The 21439-nt window shown below is 47.6% G+C and overlaps 1 protein-coding gene and 1 non-coding gene across 4 annotated transcripts in view; both read left to right on the top strand.

Moving 5' to 3' along the window:
• The window catches only part of LOC120945342 (store-operated calcium entry regulator STIMATE-like), a 101951-nt gene that overhangs the window by 14867 nt on the left and 65645 nt on the right, over window positions 1–21439 (top strand). The gene's annotated exons all lie outside the window — the stretch shown is intronic.
• Window positions 1465–1571, top strand: LOC120946344. The gene has a single exon (XR_005750679.1). It is a non-coding gene; the product is annotated as a U6 spliceosomal RNA (small nuclear RNA).

Below are 21439 nucleotides of genomic sequence, written 5' to 3'. Positions count from 1 at the left end.
CTTATTTTAAAAAGGGGTTTTGATGAATGTGTCAGAGCTATTGAGATCTTTAAATTATTAAGAAGGAAGCTGGAAATGTGAGCAGCCTAATTTAGAGATCTTTACTTGCGTTATCTGACCTTTGTGTCATGGCCAGCTGGATAACTTCCCTGAAAGACAAGAGTGTAGTAAATAGTAGAATACTCAGTCATACTGAAAGGCATTATATTGAATGAATGAATGAAAACTTATATAGCGCAGCACATGCGAATTTAATCGCCTCTGGGCGCCTTTATTTGTCTTAAATGACATAATAATGCATGATTCTATATTATTGGGAACTCTATTCTTTCTGTCCCTATGACACCAAGAAATATAGATAGCGGGCATCACAGGGACAGGAAGATACAGACTTCAATAAAAAATACTTCCCAAAAATGTTTGTCCATTTCTCTAATGGAGAGATTTTTTTTTTGCTTCCTGTCCCTGTAGCACACTGTCCACAAAATGTGAAGTTTACTTTACCTTCGGATAAATCTAACCAATGGGGACACAGACAGCGATAATAACTCAGAAGTATTGTATCCTTCCACAGTTTTCTCTCCTCAGTTTTGGATGGATTGGAGAGGAATTTAGAACCCCCTGTCCATTTTACTGCTGTCTGTGCTCCCATTAAGGATATTTACCCTCTCTATTTGTCCCATTATCGAAAGTAAAAGAAAATCCAAAATTTGGGGTTGACATGAGAACAGGAATAGAGGGGAAATCTTCCAACGGGGACACTAGTTTTGGTGACCCTGATGATACCCCGGATTCCCTCACTTCGGAGGGATTTCCTCTCACTTCCTGTTTTGGCTACGGGACAGGAAGTAAAGGGAAATCTTCGCAACGGGATACAGATGGCAAAAAAACACCGATTTATGCCCACTGTGTGAACACGCCCACCCCTGTTTATCTTTATGATGAACATATATTATTGCAGGGCATATCATCTGTTGGCGCAAGTCTGCCCATCAGTGGACCACAAACGCATATGTGATATGACTTGTATTAACCTTCGTTCATTAAAGGGGTAACCAGTGGTGTGGTAAGGCTTACTGGCAGCACAGTGCTGATCATCATGCTAGTGAAAGGGCACCCTTGATCCAGAATTACTTTTTTCCCATTCTGTAATCCAGAGTGGATTTTTCCTGGCTTGTCACTGTTTGTCTCTAAGATTGGCTAGTGATGGGAGTGTCAACAGAGGATATTCTCTCTGCAATTGTAAGAACAAACATGCATGTTTACCCACAGTGCACATGCTTGCTTGTACAGTGCTTGTTTGAGTATTTTCAGTTCCATCTTGGATCGTGTAGAGTCTGATGATGATGCTTCATGTAGACTGAATCAATAACTACCATAGGAATAGTGTTGTCATGCCTAGGCATGAAGAACTAAATTCCGGCAGCATCACCAGATATTTTTCTAATTAAAATTAAATCTAAAGTCCTTTCTTCAGCAGGACATATTCTACAATTGGAACGATGCAGAGAAAATTAGCATGGCCCCTGTGCAAGGACGACACACACAGATTTGTGTGTCCATATTTTTTTTTTTTTATCATATGTACAGTATCTCACAAAAGTGAGTACACCCTCACATTTTTGTCAATATTTTAATATATCTTTTCATGTGACAACACTGAAGAAATTACACTTTGCTACAATGTAAAGTAGTGAGTGTACAGCTTCTATAACAGTGTAAATTTGCTGTCTTCTCAAAAAAAACTTGACACACAGCCATTAATGTCTAAACCACTGGCAAGAAAAGTGAGTACACCCCTAAGTGAAAATGTCCAAATTGGGCCCAAAGTGTCAATATTTTGTGTGGCCACCATTATTTTCCAGCACTACCTTAACCCACTTAGGCATGGAGTTCACCAGAGCTTCACAGGTTGCCACTGGAATCCTCTTTCACTCCTCCATGACGACATCACGGAGCTGGTGGATGTTGTAGACCTTCAGCTCCTCCCACCTTCTGTTTTCAGGATGCTCCGCAGATGCTCAATAGGGTTTAGGTCTGGAGACATGCTTGGCCAGTCTGTCACCTTTCCCCTCAGCTTCTTTAGCAAGGCAGTGGTCGTCTTGGAGGTGTGTTTGGGGTCATTATCATGTTGGAATACTGCCCTGCGGCCCAGTCACTGAAGGGAGGGGATCATGCTCTGCTTTAGGCTGGATTCACACCTATGGCATTTTTTTTGTGCTTTTTCATTTTGCAGATTTGCACAACAGAACGTGTTCCATAGGAAACAATGTTAAATGGACCGCAGTGCAAATCTGTAAAATGCAAAAAGCACTACAAATGCATAGGTGTGAATCAGGCCTCGGTATGTCGCAGTACATGTTGGCATTCATGGTTCCCTCAATGAATTGTAGCTCCCCAGTGCCGTCGGCACTCATTCAGCCCCAGACCATGACACTCCCACCACCATGCTTGACTGGTATATTGACTGGGATATTTCTCTGTACTTCCTATTGTACAGATGCATTTGGAAGTAAGAGGAAATCTCTACAAAATGAGGGGACCTCCCTTTTAGTTTGTTCCCACGGAACAGATGTCCCCATCACACAATTGTTTGTGATTTTTAAAGAGGAAGTAAAGTCTCCATAAGAAGGTAAAAAATGCGCCCTCGAGGATCTCTTATGTTATAAAAAAGCCTGTTGGTGGAATTTTTCAGAAGAGAGTTTACTACACTTTAATCATTTATTTGTCTTTTAAATAATGGGCATCATGGCAGATAGAGGGTTAATTCTACCTAGAGGGTACACATACAGCAATATCAACTTTTAACAGAAGTTTTAATCCTTGCTTACTCTATTCATAATGTTAAAAAAAAAAATGGGTTTACGTTAACTTAAAGTGGACCTTCATACTCCCCACCCAATTTCCCTTATTGCACTCCTACCCTCCTCTTTTTTCACAATTGTACATTTTATTTATTTTTCCTCAATTACTTTTTTTTTTTTTATGGGTTTCTTGACAGTGACTGACGTCACTAATCCCAAGAGGCCTTGGGATACTCTACACTACATATGGCACTATGGGTCATCAGGGGGGGGATTTTTGTAGCCATTCCCTAGTAGGGGCACACAGGGGTTTTAGGATCAGGTCAGATTCTGGTTCTTGCACTAATTACATGTAAAAATGCATTTAGAGAGATAGATCTATCTATCTCTGTATCTGCCTGGAGTTCTAGGCCCAGATTCACAAAGCACTTACGCCGGCGTATAACAAGTTACGCCGACGTAAGTGCAAATGTGCGCCGTCGTATCTGTGCGCCAGACTCCCAAACAGATATATAACAGATGTTTACTTTGTGGAAAGATGGGGCAAGCAGGGAGAGAGCTGTAGCATTGAGAAGAAGTCAGTTGGACCCCACTGATGTGGCAGGAGAGCCCCGGGACTTACAAAAAAAGGAGGTATGAGGACAGAATGAGTGGGCCACTCTAATGGAAAAGTGAATCGGAGTTCATTGCCAACCAAGTTAGGTGAGCGGTGGAGGTCGCTCTCTGTTTCCAAGACCCAGACCTTCTCTGGCACTGTGGGAGAGCAGGTAAGTTTGGATGGTCATTTCTCTCTTCTGGCTGGTCCATCCAATTTGGTATGACGATAGGGTCCACTTCCAGGAACTTAGAGAGCCATGAGCTGGTCTGAAAAGTAATGAAGGAAGTTTCTCAGAAATTGTAGGTCACTCCGGAGCTGCAGATAAGATCAAGAAGGTGTCTCGCTGTTTTGCACATTGAAAGAAAAAATGAGCCTGGAGAGGTCTAGAAGAAGTGGTATGTGCACTCCATCAAAATCAATAGGTCCTGCCCGCCATGCTCGCTGAATTATGTCCTCCTTTATTGAGTCAAAGTGCACATGGCACAGTACATCTCTCAGGCAGGCTTTGGTTTTCACTCCAGGTCCTGTCACTTGGTGCACTCTGTCCAGTTCCAGTGGATCGGTTGGTGGTTTATCCAGAACTTTTTAAAGGAAATTGGTGTTACAGCAGTCACCCATAGCTCCTATCTGGGAGTAGCCTCTGGGATGCCCCTCAGGCAGATATTATTTTGGTGGGAGCAGTTCTCCCCATTCTTCACCTTCTGACATAATGAGGTGAGGGCACGTTTGCTTTTTGAGAGAATCAACTTTGGATCTTGGAGCCTCTTTGATCTCTACTGCCCAAGACCCAAGATCATCCATAGTGGGTAGCGCAGAGTAAGGACCAGAGTTCATGATCCGCCGTTACAGATGCTGCTGCAGTCGGTTGAGAGAGATTGGTATACTCAGGGGAGGATGGAGCCGTCTATGTGCTAGTATAGGAAAGACTGAGCCCAGAAGTGGCAGCTTTATCCTTGGTCTGTGCTGTCTCTCTTTACATTGAGACAACTTGATGGGCGTTTTGGCTGGTGCCTTGTTGGCAAGTTTAGGGATGTCTTGGGATAGCATGTGTAGAATAAAGTAGTCTGTCAGATCTTGCTGATGGAGGTCTGAAGAGGATTTCTGCTGCCTGCCCGATGCAGGCATAAATGAGTAGCCTTGTATCAAGAGCTGGTAAAGATGGGAGAAAGCCTGGGTGGTACAGAGCTTGGCTCTGCAGCAACCGCTCTTCTCCATAGCCAGGACATGCCCCCCTGAATATGGCTAGAATTGCCGGCTTTTGCAAGGTAACGTCAGATTACTAAATTACATTCAGTAGTCATAAATCCTAAATGAATGCTATTTAGTTTAGTCACCATTAAAATAAAATACTTTTTTTTTTTTTTTCATCCTGATCTCCTGCAGCCTCTTTCTGACTATATGGAAACACATGTGACAGGGTGACCATACATGAGCACAATAGGGAGAATTAAACAGTATGTTGTCATCATAAAACAAGAAGTTCATGAGCAAAGAACCAGGATCACTAGGTAGTTTGAGAATATAAGTCGTTTTTGAAATTGCGTTACATTGTTAAACCTTTTATATAAGGTTTTTACTGACTGGGATAGTAAATTCTTTAGGCGAATGTGCACCTTAAAGCTAGAATAACGATGTCAGAAAGTTAATCATTGTTTGGTAGTAAATAACTTTTGGGCAATATAACTAGTAGTAATCTTCCTTTTAAATTTTATATCAAAGGGGTTTCACAGATTCATTTGATAAGTAGCTGGATGACATTGATTTTGTTAAAGTACCAAGTACCATGAACCCCATTGCCATATTTTCTTCTTTTTTTTTTTTTTTTTATCTCGGTAGTTCTGATTTCTTACAACCTCTTCCTGTCTGCTTGCATGTGCCCCAGTAACCACTGCATGTCCTTGCTCAGGGTGGACTTCCTGGTGGTGACATTGACAGAACATGCCTGCTTTTTGTCTTTACTGGAAGCACATGTGAGTGACAAAACACACAGAGCAATTTGTTATCACCCCATAAACAGGAAGTTTCTGAACAAGGACATGCATGAAAAAATTACCAGGTAAAATATTAATGGAAGCTACAGTGTTTAACCACTTCCATACCGGGCACTTACGCACCTTCCTGCCCAAGCCAATTTTCAGCTTTCAGCACTGTCGCACTTTGAATGACAATTGCGCGGTCGTGCTACACTGTACCCAAACAATCTTTTTATCACTTTGTTCCCACAAATAGAGCTTTCTTTTGGTGGTATTTGATCACCTCTGCGGTTTTTATTTTTTGCGCTATAAACAAAAGAAGAGTGACAATTTAAAAAAAAAACACAATATTTTTTATTTAATAAATATCACAATTTAAAAAAAAAAACTTTTTTTTCCCTCAGTTTAGGCCGATACGTATTCTTCTACATATTTTTGGTAAAAAAAATCGCAATGATCATATATTGATTGGTTTGCGCAAAAGTTATAGCGTTTACAAAATAGGTGATAGATTTATGGCATTTTTATTTTATAAATTTTTTTACTAGTATTGGCGTCGATTTGCAATTTTTTTACTGTCACCGTGACATTGCGGCGAACACATCGGACACTTTTGACACGTTTTTGGCGCCATTTACATTTTAAAAACAGCGATTAATGCGACAAATATGCACTAATTACTGTACACATGTGACTGGCATTCAAGGGGTTAACACTAGGGGGTGAGGGAGGGGTTAATATGTATACCTGTATTGTGTTCTAACTGTGGGGGAAGGGGGGTGACTGGGGGAGGTGACCGATCTATGTCCCTATGTACAAGGGACACAGATCGGTCTCCTCTGTCCCCTGACAGGACGTGGAGCTCTGTGTTTACACACAGAGCTCCACGATACACTGCTCTGTCGTTACCGATCGCGGGTACCTGGCGGACATCGCGACCACCAGGCACGCGCATCGGCATCTCGGGGACGCGCGCTCGCGCGCCCCCCAGTGGCCGGAGGAATACAGGACGTCAAAAGACGTCCTGTTGAATATTCAGAGTCACCGTGAAGCCGTCATTTGACGATGGCCTGGTGCTCAAGTGGTTAAAACATTATTTTTTTTTAAATATATTGACATTTAAAAGATCTCACAAGATTTTAGTGATTGGGTTTGGATGTACTTTAAAGTGACAACTTTTTTTTTTTTTTTTTTTTTTTTTTTTTTTATCGTTCTCTCTAAAACAGGGGTGTCTAACTCAAATTCATCGGGGGCCACATCAGCAGTTTGGTTGCCCTCAAAGGGTCAGTTGTACCTGCACTCCACCGAAGTGTTCAGTCTGAGCAGTCTCCAATAAAGTTTTCTTACGCTGCGTAGGGAGCGCAGGGTTCAGGAGTGTGCTGCGTAGGGAGCGAGGGGTTCAGGAGTGTGCTGCGTAGGGAGCGCAGGGTTCAGGAGTGTGCTGCGTAGGGAGCGCAGAGTTCAGGAGTGTGCTGCGTAGGGAGCGCAGGGTTCAGGAGTGTGCTATGCACAGTGTGCAACAACTGATTTCATCCCTCCTCCTGGGTTCTGACCTCACCGCCCCCCCCCCCCCCTCCCAAAAAAAAAAAAAAACTCTGACATCTATGCTCTCTCCTTCCTACCTGACCCAGCTCTCAGGTTGCAGCCCGCTGGATAAAAGAAAAATCTAGCACTCTGTAACCTCGGACACTGACAGCAATGCCAGGAGGACCGCGCATGCACTCCGCTTACAAACGGCTGTCGCTGCTAGAGGGACTGAGGAGGAGAGGGAGATCGGGAGATGTTCACTTGCAGACCAACCGGCCGCCGCGCATGCGCTCACACCAGTGGTGTAGCGTGGGTTGTCGGCGCCCGGGGTAATTTGACTCGCAGACTTGCCTGGTTACATGATCTTCCTGTGTGAGCCAGCGGTGGCTGCAGGGGAGAGGAGAGCGTGCTCATCAATGACTGGTAAAGCCTGGAGTGGTCGATTTCCTATGTCCCATCTGTTGTTGGTGCTCCCTCCTCTCCCCTGCATACACCACTGGCTCAAACAGGGAATAACATGACCGGACAGCCTGAAAATAGGTGTTTACTTCTTTTCTACACATACAAATCTCACTCCCATATTACCTCCCTCACACTTCTGCTTTTCCTAACCTCTGGAGATATATGCCCAAACCCTGGGCCTCCACCATTTCACATCCATTACCCTGCACCCTCTGGTTGCAGCCGCAATGTACACAATCTAGTTTCCATTTCTCTTTTTCCTAAGGCCAGACTCCCTTTCTTTTGGGCCCTTTGAAATGCCCGCTCTGTCTGTAACAACAAACTCTCCTTTCTCCATGACCTCTTTATCATAACACTGCGGTACCCTTCGCGCTTAAGGGCCCTTTCAGACGTGTGGACCGTATGTCTGCTTTTTCATCCATCCGTTTGCGGATGAAAAAGGGGCATACATTGGTCCCTATGTGACTGTGGGTGTCAGCGGATAATCCGCTGACACCCGTAATCGCCTGCCTCCGCAAACATCCGATTTTGCAGACGGAAGAATGTCCTATTTCTTTCTCGTACATCACGGGACACAGAGCGGCATATTCATTCATCACTATGTGGGTTATATGGAGTACCTTCAGGTGATGGACACTGGCAATCTCAAACAGGAAGTGCCCCTCCCTATAGTACCTCAGTTTTTTCGCCAGTGTCTTAGGTGTTGGTCATGGTTTAGCTTACCTCCACATCCTTGGGATTAAGGTGGGCTAACCGGTTCTGTCCAAAGGCCTCAGTGCTAAAGTGGTCAGCAACCGGACCCCAAACCATTGGGGTGTAGCCCATAATGCTTTCTGTTCAGAGAGCTGGACCCTGGGCCCAGAACTTAGAAACCTTTGGGGGCCTAATGTTTCTGTTGCCAGGGTGCTATATGGGCCCAGGACAGTGGCTCCTTCATAGGAACCCAGGGCCTGAAGGTCTAGACGCTACCCACGGAGATGGGGGAAGATTGGACCTCTTGCTGTGCAAAAGTCCTGCGGCATGGAGCAGGTAAGTATTGGGGGAGCTTGCGGAACTTGGTTCTTAGCAGGTTCCCTACGGGGGGTGCACAGGGGGACAGGCCTGGGTATGCTCTGCATTGGCAAGGAATCACTATGTCTATGACAGAGACGGGATGATTCAATCTTTTTTCCCCAGTAAAATGTGACCTCCCTGGTAAGTGTTGCTTAGCTGGGCTGCTGGCGCTAGGTGTGGGATCTCTGTAAGAGGGGAGCCTTTTTCCCATGCTAAAAGGAGGTCTGTGACCTACCTAAAGGGCTTACCTGCCTGGGTGCCTGCGCTGCTCCGTCCTCCTCCATGTGTGATGGCCCCCGCCGACGGGCGCGCGTGCCCGAGATATGAACGATTTTCGCGCCGTTTCTGTGGTAGGGGGCGCGTCCCTATGGGAGGCGAATCACAAAAAAATGTCATCCTGAGCTAGAGGAGAGGAAGACACAGAGCGGAGCACGCCGAGGACACCCGGTGGCGAAAGGAAGAATTGCAGTCTTTTCTAAGGACTGTCAAGCCTACAGATAGGTTTTCTTTTCCTTTTTTCAGCAGATGGCTATTGGCAATACTTAGTGGGAGACAGAGTGGTTTCTTTTTCCTCTTCAAAAAAAAAAAAAAAAAAAAAAAAAGAAAAAGAGAAGAAGGGAAAGAACTGCTGATCTCCCTTCTCAGTTTGGGCGTTAGTCTCTATCGTTCCCAAACCGACAGATCCCCTTAGCTACGTCTGTGGCTGGGTGATAGCAGGTGTACCTCGGTATTGTACCATGCCTTCTGGGTCAGAGGGTACAAAGGGTGGGGATTCCCCCGCAAAATCCGAGGGCTCAGACATGGCTATGCCGCTGCTCTCCCCACAGGACATATCAGGGCACGCCTTGATGGGACCTGGGGGATCTGGTGCTGGGGCTGATCCAGGTCAGTCCAACCCCGGCTTTGTCACTGAGAGGGTTCTTGCTGTTTCTTTAGGTGAACTAGAGAAAAGAATGGCAAAAAGGATAGCTAAGGCTATATCGGGTAGAAAGCGGACTAGGTCTCCGTCACCCGAGCAAGAAGCCTCAGACACAGAGATCCTTTCCCTAGGGGAATTGGATAGACTTGACGCTTTGGACCAGGGTGGTTCAGAGATCGAGGATCTGGATACTGAGGGGTCTGGTTCAGCCTCCCAAGGGGAAAGTTTGTGGGTTCAGGCCTTAACGGACATGGTCCATGAGGCATTTAAGTTACCCATACCAGAACCTCAAGTATCGGCGGTTTCAGCTTTAGGCTCATTAAGAACGCCTCAAAGCAACGCAGTTTTCCCGATCCATCCTCTACTCGAGGAGGTCATGTTTCAGGATTGGATTAAGCCAGATAGAGTCTTTTTACCACCTAAAAAATTCTCTGTTTTATATCCTATGGAGGAGAAATTCTCCAAAAGGTGGGCGCCCCCGGCGGTGGACGCAGCCATCTCCTATGTGAACAAATCTTTAACTTGTCCGGTGGAAAACGTACAGGTGTTTAAGGATCCGGTTGATAAACGCTTGGAAACATTACTGAAAGCCTCCTTTACTTCAGCAGGGGCGATAGTTCAGCCCGCTGTGGCTGCTATTGGAATTACCCAAGCATTATCAGATAAGACTAAGCAAATGCTTAAACTTATCCCTGCCCAGCAGGCAGAGGAATTTTCGGATATACCGAGGGCTATACGCTTTACGGTGGATGCTATCAAGGACTCCATCCAGCAGGCATCACAGTTATCCTTATTTCTAATCCATATGAGAAGGCTCTTATGGTTGAAGAGTTGGGAGGCTGAGCCCCCATGCAAAAAACTCCTGGTAGGGTTTCCCTTCCAGGGAGGACGACTCTTCGGAGAAGATCTGGATAGATATATTCAGACTATATCAAGCGGCAAAAGCACTCTCTTGCCAGTCAAGAAGAAAGCCAGAGGGCCCGCGTTTAAGCGCCAGCCCTCCCCGGGACAGGGGCCCTCTAATACCAGACAGTATCGACGGCCTCCTGCAAGATCAGGCTTTAACAATAAGCCACAAGGCCAAGCCACTGGGGGCAAGAAGCAGTGGTACCGCAAGCCTGCGAAGCCAGCCCCCAAGTCGGCCTTATGAAGGGGCGCCCCCACCCACGATGGTGGGGGGAAGGCTACGTCTCTTTGCAGAAGTTTGGGAGGCCAGCATTCCCGACTGCTGGGTACGGTCTTCCGTGGCCACGGGCTACAAACTAGAATTTTCAAAATTCCATCCTCCTCATTACCAGGAGTCAAGAGTACCAGGCGACCCGGTGAAGGGAGCCGCGTTGATGGCGGCATTGAATCATCTGCTGTGCCAGAAGGTGATAGTAGAAGTACCAGTCCAGGAACAGGGATTGGGGTTCTACTCCAACCTGTTTATCATCCCAAAGCCCAACGGCGATGTCAGGCCAATTTTGGACTTAAAGGGAGTAAATGCGTACCTAAAGGTCCGCTCATTCCGGATGGAAACTATTCGGTCTGCTGTCGCCGTGCTCCAGAAGGACGACTTCATGGCGTCCATAGACATAAAGGATGCTTACCTTCATGTGCCAATTTTTCAGCCACATCAGGTATTTCTACGCTTCTCGGTGGCTCAGCGTCATTTCCAATTTGTGGCGCTCCCCTTCGGGTTGGCTACGGCCCCCCGGGTATTCACGAAGGTCCTAGCCCCAATCCTAGCCAATCTAAGGACCCAAGGGGTCACGGTCCTAGCTTACCTGGACGACCTCTTGGTCGTAGACCACTCGTCTCCTGGCCTGGAACGAGCAGTCGCCCTCACGGTTCAGTACCTCGAGAGGTTCGGCTGGGTCCTAAATCGAGACAAATCAGCATTTCGGCCCACAAGGCAGCTGGAATATCTCGGCATGAGATTGGATACAGAACAACAGAAGGTGTTCCTACCTCTATTAAAGGTCAAGGCCATCAAAGAGCTAATACAAATAGTGCTGAGCAAGAGAAAGCCAACTGTTCGCCTATGTATGCGGCTACTAGGCAAGATGGTGGCCACATTCGAGGCGGTACCGTACGCTCAGAGCCACACTCGCATCCTGCAGGCAGCCATCCTGTCAGCATGGAGCAAGAGGCCTCAGGCCTTGGAGATTCCTTTGCCACTCTCACCAAGAGTCCGGCAAAGTCTATCTTGGTGGTTAATCCCTCAGAATCTCCTGAAGGGAAAGACGTTCAGTCCTGTGACCTGGAAGATAGTAACCACAGACGCCAGCCTGATCGGCTGGGGAGCAATTTTGGATGGTTGCACGCGCCAGGGCACTTGGGCAGCGGCAGAGAAGCAGTTGCCCATCAATATCTTGGAGCTCAGAGCTGCTCGACTAGCCCTCAGGGCTTGGACGTCCAAACTGCAGGGGTTCCCGGTGAGAATACAATCGGACAATGCCACGGCGGTGGCATACATAAATCGCCAAGGGGGAACCAAGAGTCAAGCTGCTCAGAGAGAAGTGAGCTTGATTTTCTTGTGGGCAGAAGCCCATGTGCCCTGCATATCGGCTATATTCATTCCCGGAGTGGACAACCTACAGGCGGACTTCTTAAGTCGCCAGACTCTGTTGCCGGGGGAGTGGTCTCTGCATCCACAGGTCTTTCAGACACTCTGCCAGAAATGGGGAGTGCCGGACGTGGATATCATGGCATCGAGACTAAACTAGAAGCTAGACAGGTTCATGTCCCGCACAAGGGATCCCAGAGCCTGCGGAACCGATGCATTAGTTTGCCCTTGGCATCAGTTCAAACTTCTTTATGCATTTCCCCTGCTCCAGTTACTACCCCGCCTGCTGCGCAGGATCAGGGTGGAGCACATACCAGTCATCCTGGTAGCTCCAGCATGGCCCAGAAGGGCATGGTATTCACTAATCCTAAAGATGGTAGTGGGAGACCCTTGGACTCTTCCTCTACGGCCAGACCTGCTATCGCAGGGTCCGATCCTCCACCCTGCCTTACGGCATCTAAATTTGACGGCCTGGAAGCTGAATCCCTGATTCTCAGGGGTAGAGGTCTGTCTCGGAAAGTAATCTCTACCCTAATCAGAGCCAGGAAACCGGTCTCTAGGGTGATTTATTACAGGGTCTGGAAGGCCTATGTAGGCTGGTGTGAGTCCAAGCGATGGCTTTCTCGCAAGTTTACCATCGATAGAGTATTAAGTTTTCTCCAGCTAGGAGTGGATAAAGGACTGGCATTAAGCACAATCAAAGGACAGATTTCAGCTTTGTCAGTATGGTTTCAGCGGCCGCTGGCCACCCACTCGCTAGTTAAGACCTTCATTCAAGGGGTCTTACGTATTAATCCTCCAGTTAAATCCCCGCTTTGTCCGTGGGATTTAAATCTTGTTCTGTCAAGTTTACAGAAACAACCTTTTGAGCCGTTGGCTGAAATTCCTTTGGTTTTACTGACAAGGAAGTTAGTATTTTTGGTCGCCATGGTTTCCGCCAGAAGAGTATCGGAACTGGCAGCCTTATCCTGTAAGGAACCATATCTTATTTTACATAAGGACAAGGTCGTTCTCCGCCCTCATCCTTCCTTCCTACCAAAGGTTATATCCAGTTTTCATCTAAACCAGGATTTGGTATTGCCATCCTTCTTTCCTAAGCCTACTTCCAGAAAGGAAGGGTTGCTGCATACCTTGGATATTGTCAGGGCCATGAAGGCCTATCTTAAAGCTACAGAGAAGATCCGGAAAACAGATGTGTTGTTCATTTTACCGGATGGGCCCAAGAAGGGGCAGGCAGCTGCAAAATCCACCATCTCGAGATGGATTAAACAGTTAATCACTCAGGCCTACGGCTTGAAAGGGTTGCCTCCTCCGTTATCATTAAAGGCTCATTCTACTAGGGCCATGGGTGCCTCCTGGGCAGCACACCACCAGATCTCTATGGCTCAAGTTTGCAAGGCGGCAACCTGGTCTTCTGTCCACACGTTTACAAAATTCTACCAGTTGGACGTAAGAAGGAATACTGATACAGCCTTTGGGCAGGCAGTGCTGCAGGCTGCAGTTTGAGACCCTCGGATTCCGGGGGCTCCCTTTTGAGTTAAATTTAAAAATTATTTTTCTCAACTAAGTTGGATTTATTATGATTTGAGTATATCTCTAAATTAAATCCTTTTGTCTTGGGAAGATGTTCTCCCTCCCCTCATTGTAAGCATTGCTTTGGGACATCCCACATAGTAATGAATATGCCGCTCTGTGTCCCGTGATGTACGAGAAAGAAAAAGGGATTTTTAATACAGCTTACCTGTAAAATCCTTTTCTTGGAGTACATCACGGGACACAGAGCTCCCACCCCTCTTATGGGGACCATTTTGGGAGGCATACTGCTTGCTACAAAACTGGGGTACTCCTCCTATGGGAGGGGGTTATATAGGGAGGGGCACTTCCTGTTTGAGATTGCCAGTGTCCATCACCTGAAGGTACTCCATATAACCCACATAGTAATGAATATGCCGCTCTGTGTCCCGTGATGTACTCCAAGAAAAGGATTTTACAGGTAAGCTGTATTAAAAATCCCTTTTTTTTCTACCGTCATCAGATCGGATGAACACGGACACACAGTCAGTGTTCATCCAAACCCCCCCTATAGGGGAGAGCGGAGAAAAGACAGAGCGGTCCCTGCACAGTGTGCGGGGACCGCCCTGTCAGCCGACGGCTCGGCAGGGATATACGGAGCGATCCCCGCTGAGCTTACGGACACACGGAGGCGGATCATTACTGATCCGCCCCATGTAATAGGGCCCTTCCTTCTCCCTCTCCTTTTAAACCCAACGTCCAATCACTGTCCAAATATTGTACTAGGTGGAACTCCTGCGCTATAGTGGATAATGAGGATGGGAGAGTGGCAAGTGGAGAGGGAAAGGGAAGGGCTGTGAGTGGGGTACTGCAGCAGACAAAAAAGAGTCTTTCCAATGAAGGACAAAAGATAAATGCAATAGTGAGAGGAGTCTGCGCTGTGATTAAACTAGTGACAAAAAAGGGATTTTTAATACAGCTTACCTGTAAAATCCTTTTCTTGGAGTACATCACGGGACACAGAGCGGCATATTCATTACTAGTGGGTTATATGGAGTACCTTCAGGTGATGGACACTGGCAATCTCAAACAGGAAGTGCCCCTCCCTATATAACCCCCTCCCATAGGAGGAGTACCTCAGTTTTGTAGCAAGCAGTATGCCTCCCAAAATGGTCCCCATAAGAGGGGTGGGAGCTCTGTGTCCCGTGATGTACTCCAAGAAAAGGATTTTACAGGTAAGCTGTATTAAAAATCCCTTTTTCTTTCTCGTACATCACGGGACACAGAGCGGCATATTCATTACTAGTGGGATGTCCCAAAGCAATGCTTACAATGAGGGGAGGGAGACATCTTCCCAAGACAAAAGGATTTAATTTAGAGATATACTCAAATCATAATAAATCCAAGTTAGTTGAGAAAAATAAATTTAAATTTTAAATTTTACTCAAAAGGGAGCCCCCGGAATCCGAGGGTTTCAAACTGCAGCCCGCAGCACTGCCTGCCCAAAGGCTGCATCAGTATTCCTTCTTACGTCCAACTGGTAGAACCTTGTAAACGTGTGGACAGAAGACCAGGTTGCCGCCTTGCAAACTTGAGCCATAGAGATCTGGTGGTGTGCTGCCCAGGAGGCGCCCATGGCCCTAGTAGAATGAGCCTTTAATGATAACGGAGGAGGCAACCCCTTCAAGCCGTAGGCCTGAGTGATTAACTGTTTAATCCACCTCGAGATGGTGGATTTTGCAGTTGCCTGCCCCTTCTTGGGCCCATCCGGTAAAATGAACAACACATCTGTTTTCCGGATCTTCTCTGTAGCTTTAAGATAGGCCTTCATGGCCCTGACAATATCCAAGGTATGCAGCAACCCTTCCTTTCTGGAAGTAGGTTTAGGAAAGAAGGATGGTAATACCAAATCCTGGTTTAGATGAAAACTGGATATAACCTTCGGTAGGAAGGAAGGATGAGGGCGGAGAACGACCCTGTCCTTATGAAAAATAAGATATGGTTCCTTACAGGATAAGGCTGCCAGTTCCGATACTCTTCTGGCGGAAACTATGGCGACCAAAAATACTAACTTCCTTGTCAGTAAAACCAAAGGAATTTCAGCCAACGGCTCAAACGGTTGTTTCTGTAAACTTGACAGATTTAAATCCCACGGGCAAAGCGGGGATTTAACTGGAGGATTAATACGTAAGACCCCTTGAAGGAAGGTCTTAACTAGCGAGTGGGTGGCCAGCGGCCGCTGAAACCACACTGACAAAGCTGAAATCTGTCCTTTGATTGTGCTCAATGCCAGTCCTTTATCCACTCCTAGCTGGAGAAAACTTAATACTCTATCGATGGTAAACTTGCGAGAAAGCCATAGCTTGGACTCACACCAGCCTACATAGGCCTTCCAGACCCTGTAATAAATCACCCTAGAGACCGGTTTCCTGGCTCTGATTAGGGTAGAGATTACTTTCTGAGACAGACCTCTACCCCTGAGAATCAGGGATTCAGCTTCCAGGCCGTCAAATTTAGATGCCGTAAGGCAGGGTGGAGGATCGGACCTTGCGATAGCAGTACTGGCCGTAGAGGAAGAGTCCAAGGGTCTCCCACTACCATCCTTAGGATTAGTGAATACCATGCCCTTCTGGGCCATGCTGGAGCTACCAGGAAGACTGGTATGTGCTCCACCCTGATCCTGCGCAGCAGGCGGGGTAGTAACTGGAGCGGGGAAAATGCATAAAGAAGTTTGAACTGATGCCAAGGGCAAACTAACGCATCGGTTCCGCAGGCCCTGGGATCCCTTGTGCGGGACATGAACCTGTCTAGCTTCTTGTTCAGTCTCGATGCCATGATATCCACGTCCGGCACTCCCCATTTCTGGCAGAGTGTCTGAAAGACCTGTGGATGCAGAGACCATTCCCCCGGCAACAGAGTCTGGCGACTTAAGAAGTCCGCCTGTAGATTGTCGACTCCGGGAATGAATATAGCCGATATGCAGGGCACATGGGCTTCTGCCCACAAGAAAATCAAGCTCACTTCTTTCTGAGCGGCTTGACTCTTGGTTCCCCCTTGGTGATTTATATATATGCCACCGCCGTGGCATTGTCCGATTGTATTTTCACCGGGAACCCTTGTAGTTTGGACGTCCAAGCCCTGAGGCTGGCGTCTGTGGTTACTATCTTCCAGGTCACAGGACTGAAAGTCTTTCCCTTCAGGAGATTCTGAGGGTTTAACCACCAAGCTAGACTTTGCCGCACTCTTGGTGAGAGTGGCCAAGGAATTTCTAAGGCCTGAGGCCTCTTGCTCCAGGCTGACAGGATGGCTGCCTGCAGGATGCGAGTGTGGCTCTGAGCGTACGGAACCGCCTCGAATGTGGCCACTATCTTGCCTAGTAGCCGCATACATAGGCGAACAGTTGGCCTTCTCTTGCTTAGAACCATTTGTATTAGCTCTTTGATGGCCTTTAATAGGGGTAGAAACACCCTCTGTTGTTCTGTATCCAATCTCATGCCGAGATAATCCAGCTGCCTTGTGGGCAGGAATGCTGACTTGTCTCGATTTAGGACCCAGCCGAACCTCTCGAGGTACTGAACTGTGAGGGCCACTGCTCTTTCCAGGCCAGGAGACGAATGGTCTACGACCAAGAGGTCGTCCAGGTAAGCCAGGACCGTGACCCCCTGGATCCTTAGATTGGCTAGGATTGGGGCTAGGACCTTCGTGAATACCCGGGGGGCCGTAGCCAACCCGAAGGGGAGCGCCACAAATTGGAAATGACGCTGAGCCACCGAGAAGCATAGAAATACTTGATGTGGCTGAAAAATTGGCACATGAAGGTAAGCATCCTTTATGTCTATGGACGCCATGAAGTCGTCCTTCTGGAGCATGGCGACAGCTGACCGAATAGTTTCCATCCGGAATGAGCGGACCTTTAGATACGCATTTACTCCCTTTAAGTCCAAAATTGGCCTGACATCGCCGTTGGGCTTTGGGATGATAAACAGGTTGGAGTAGAACCCCAATCCCTGTTCCCGGACTGGTACTTCTACTATCACCTTCTGGCATAGCAGATGATTCAATGCCGCCATCAATGCGGCTCCTTTCACAGGGTCGCCTGGTACTCTTGACTCCTGGTAATGAGGAGGAGGGAATTTTAGAAATTCTAGCTTGCAGCCCGTGGTCACGGAAGACCGTACCCAGCAGTCGGGAATGGTGGCCTCCCAAACCTCTGCAAAGAGACGCAGCCTTCCCCCCACCATCGTGGGTGGGAGCGCCCCTTCATAGGGCCGACTTGGGGGCTGGCTTCGCAGGCTTGCAGTACCACTGCTTCTTGCCCCCAGTGGCTTGGCCCTGCGGCTTATTGTTAATGCCTGATCTTGCAGGAGGCCGTCGATACTGTTTGGTATTAGAGGGCCCCTGCCCCGGAGAGGGCTGGCGCCTAAATGCGGGCCCTCGGGCCTTCTTCTTGACTGGCAAGAGAGTGCTTTTGCCGCTTGATATAGTCTGAATATATCTATCCAAGTCTTCTCCGAAGAGACGTCCTCCATGGAAGGGAACCCTACCAGGAGTTTTTTGCACGGGGCTCAGCCTCCCAATTCTTCAACCATAAGAGCCTTCTCATATGGATTAGAAATGAGGATAAACGTGACGCCTGCTGGATGGAGTCCTTGATAGCATCCACCGTAAAGAGTATAGCCCTGGGTATATCCAAAATTCCTCTGCCTGCTGGGCAGGGATAAGTTTAAGCATTTGCTTAGTCTTATCTGATAATGCTTGGGCCACTCCAATAGCAGCCACAGCGGGCTGAACTATCGCCCCTGCTGAAGTAAAGGAGGCCTTAAGTAATGTTTCCAAGCGTTTATCAACCGGATCCTTAAACACCTGCAAGTTTTCTACAGGACAAGTTAAAGATCTGTTCACACATGAGATGGCTGCGTCCACAGTAGGGACAGCCCATCTCTTTGAAAACTCTTCCTCTAAGGGTTACCTGTCTGGCTTAGCCCAGTCCTGAAAAATCAGGTCCTTTAACAAAGGATATACCGGGAATACCAAATTGGCTTGGGGCGCTTTCAGGGAGCCCAATGAGGATACCGCGGAGGCCAGAGGCTTAGGCACAGGTATCTTAAAAGCCAACCGCACCATATCCGTTAGGGACTGAACCCACAGTCTTTCTGCGTGAGAAGCTGAAAAAAGGTTCCTCTATTGTAGAATCCTCAGAACCTAAATGGTCAAGGTGATCCTGACCTCCCTCTGTCTGGTCTCCTTGATCCTCCAATTCGTCAGTCGGAGAGGATATCCTCCTCCAGAGACTCAGACCTGGGAGACGGGAATCTAACCCGCTTCTTCCCTGCCAAAGATGCCGTAATTAGAGCGGCCATCCTCCTTTCCAATCCACCCAAGGTGGAGGCTAACATCTCTTCCGTTACATAGGAAGGAGCTGGTTGAGTAGGGCCAGCCATAGCACCTAGCAACCCTGATGGCTCACCTAGGACAACAACTTCCGGGCATTCCGGAGTAGTAGGGGCCACTAGATTTTGGATATCCTCAGAGCCCGATGGAGAACCTTTTGGTTTTTTAACCGTTTTAGCGTTCTTAGCGCTACCTGCACCCTTAGGAGCCATAATATACAAATTCTGAGGCACTCCGCTAGTATACAACTGACTGTAATAGCTGGAGAAAATACACATATAATCAAATAAATGTGAAACAATAGGATAGGGTAATGTTAGAGGGACTCCAAACCTCCCATAACCTATAAAAAGGGAAAATCAATACTGAGCCCCAAGGGCTTCAACCAGAAAAAATCCTTTTTTTTTTTTTTTTGTCTGGTATTGACCCCCTAATGCTGGGCTAGGTGAGCACCCTAAGTGTTCAAAGGCGCTGCTTAGTACACAGGCTTGAATGCAAATTTTTAAGCCAGAGGCTCCTTAGTAAGGTGTACTTCCCACAACTGCCACCGGGTGTCACTGTGCCAGAAAGCTCTGTCAAACCTTCCTATGCTGTAGCCAGCATTGCTGCTCCGTGTCCCCTCACAGCCTTTACAGACTGAACAGCCCTCCAGGATTTATCCTCCCTGTGTGCAGGGGGGAGGAGCCGTCCGGCGTCAACCGCCCCCTCCCCGCGGCGTCGCCGCAAGCGCGCGCGCATGCACAGATAAGTAAAAGCGCGCGCGCGTCAAACGCCGCTAGGGGAAGCAGGAAGCCATGTGGAGAGGAGACACCAGGACCTTAGACGCTGGAGCAGCAGACACAGGTAAAAGGGAAGCTTTAAACTGTCTCCCTAATGGTATGGTTCCTTCTCTGTGGAACACCCTGCCCAAAAAAAAAAAAGGCCCTCCTTGTGACAGAAGCAGCAGCAGCCTACTAGCCCAGCCAGGGGAACTATACCTGGGTGTTTTGAGCCATCCCGTTTGAAAACTTTGTGGTTCTCCTTTGCCCATGCACAGAGGCATAAATAGGCTGCCCAAGAATCCCCTGTAGGAAGCCTACTGACAAACCAAGTTCCGTAGGCCCCCTGCTTACCTTTCCACGCCGCAGGGTATTGCTCTGCAAGAGGCCCAATCTTCACCCTTCACCGTGGGTATGGTCATTGACCTTCAGGGACTGGGGTCTTAAAAGAACACCACAACCTGGACCTATACAGCACCACTGGCAACAGGTATTCTCTGGGTTAGAAACCAGACCTGGAACCCAGGGTCCAGCCCTCCAAGGAGAGGCATTATAGGCAAAACCCCATCCACGAATTGGGGCCCGGGTACCGTCCACTTTGGCTATGAAGCACCTTGGACGGATCCGGTCAGCTGGCCCTGGTCCCAAGGACTACTACAGGCACAGCCTCAACGTGCACCAACACCTAAGACACTGGCGAAAAAACTGAGGTACTCCTCCTATGGGAGGGGGTTATATAGGGAGGGGCACTTCCTGTTTGAGATTGCCAGTGTCCATCACCTGAAGGTACTCCATATAACCCACTAGTAATGAATATGCCGCTCTGTGTCCCGTGATGTACGAGAAAGAAAAATATTTTATATTATGGATAAAAAGTAAAAAATATATAATTAATAAATAATGGTGGTGAAGGGAGGGGGGTGAATGGTGGAATGAAAGGAATAAACGTGTACAAATGCAGCAAAAATGTCTTACACAAAGGTGAAACTAATCCTATTTGGACCAAGTAATAGACCATAAAAGGGAAGTAGGTCTGATAAGGAGTGATCTACTTCATGTGTGCACAAACACAAAAGGTGAAATAAGTGAAGACTTAAAACAATAATATTCACAGTGAGGAGATGACTGATGCAAACAGCAAATGGAAATGGTGCCAGAATACAGTCAGTGGAAGGGTGCAACCCAATCTACAAATCATGCAACCTACACCATAAAGTGAAGTAATCAGCTTACCTCCAAGTATACTCACACAAGAGGTAAGTAGCTGATACTTCTGGTTGGTTGGATGTCCTCTTTGGCAGATTGCAATGTTGGACCATACATATGGAGAAAGAGTGAATGGATATTGTGGGTGGTCTTTCTGTCACTCCAAGGACAGAGAACGGAAACTCTCTAAGATGCAATATGCAGGTGTGCACTTACACAACTCACATTGAATTGAAGGTGGAAATGCCTATCTCCACGAACGCCGCGCTCGTATCCCGATCCTCTCGTGGTAAGCGCTCAGCACTCAGCTCCTCATAGGTCCATAGAAGCGGCCGCTCATGGTTAAGGTGGGGATCCCCTGATGAAGTCACGTGATGTGACGAACACGCGTCGGGAACATTCAGAGTACTGACCGGGAACAACATCCTAACAGACGGCAGACGAGTGCGGTGCTCGTGGGAGATGCGACCGTACCTTATCTACTTACTGTAAGGTTTTTATTGTATTTTATTTTATCGGCTATTAAAAGTTTCCTTTGTGCTGTGCCTGCTCACGCTACACGCCCTCCCTCCTTCTCCTCTCCCTTCTCTGCTCCCCACCTTAACCATGAGCGGCCGCTTCTATGGACCTATGAAGAGCTGAGTGCTGAGCGCTTACCACGAGAGGATCGGGATACGAGCGCGGC

Source organism: Rana temporaria, chromosome 7 (genome assembly GCF_905171775.1).
Source record: "Rana temporaria chromosome 7, aRanTem1.1, whole genome shotgun sequence".
Taxonomy (NCBI): domain Eukaryota; kingdom Metazoa; phylum Chordata; class Amphibia; order Anura; family Ranidae; genus Rana; species Rana temporaria.
This window is presented reverse-complemented; position numbering and strand designations above follow the sequence as displayed.